The sequence below is a fragment of the Limulus polyphemus genome, unplaced genomic scaffold (assembly GCF_000517525.1).
Source record: "Limulus polyphemus unplaced genomic scaffold, Limulus_polyphemus-2.1.2 Scaffold6119, whole genome shotgun sequence".
Taxonomy (NCBI): Eukaryota; Metazoa; Arthropoda; class Merostomata; order Xiphosura; family Limulidae; genus Limulus; species Limulus polyphemus.
Window position 1 is genome coordinate 23,078 of NW_013671729.1, and position 536 is coordinate 23,613.

At 36.2% G+C, this 536-nt stretch overlaps 1 protein-coding gene across 1 annotated transcript in view; it reads left to right on the forward strand.

Annotated features, from left to right (window-relative positions):
- The first annotated feature begins 275 nt into the window (after positions 1 to 275).
- Positions 276 to 536, forward strand: part of LOC106473377 (cystathionine beta-synthase-like) — a 33,932-nt gene continuing 33,671 nt past the window's right edge. The window contains exon 1 of the mRNA XM_022401820.1: positions 276 to 404. The gene's annotated coding sequence lies outside the window, so the exon portion shown is untranslated. The remainder of the gene's footprint in view (positions 405 to 536) is intronic.

Genomic DNA, 536 nt, shown 5'->3' on the forward strand with positions numbered 1-536 from the left:
GGGAATATATATATGAAGACGTTTTAGCGTTGACAACGAGAAATGTCGAAGGTAGTTCAATTACTTATAAAATAGGGGGGGGGGATGAAATAAGGCATATGTTTGCCGCTTAGGCTTATTGGTTGAATTACACGATCCTGATACTTAAAAATGAGCCAACCATTGAATGATGTGCAATCAAGATGACCCATTTCATACGGACTTTGATCGCATCGTCTGCGCATGACCTTGGCGATCTTTCAGTTACCCCAAGCAAACCATTCATAACACTCTTATCTTATTTACTAGCAGGCATCTCGATAGCGACATCTACCAGGAAAATCGAACAACATATATAAAAAAAAGCGTTTAATATTGTCACCACACTATTTTAACCCGCTAGTAACACCACAGAGGCTTGTTTGGTAAGCTGTTTGTTTTATATGTTTGCTTTTATAAAGAGAGAGAGAGAGAGGCATATAAAATTTATTTTTCTGTATCTGATCACGTGTTTATTATTTTGTTAATTTTCAGAATTTATAGAACATACTGGTAAG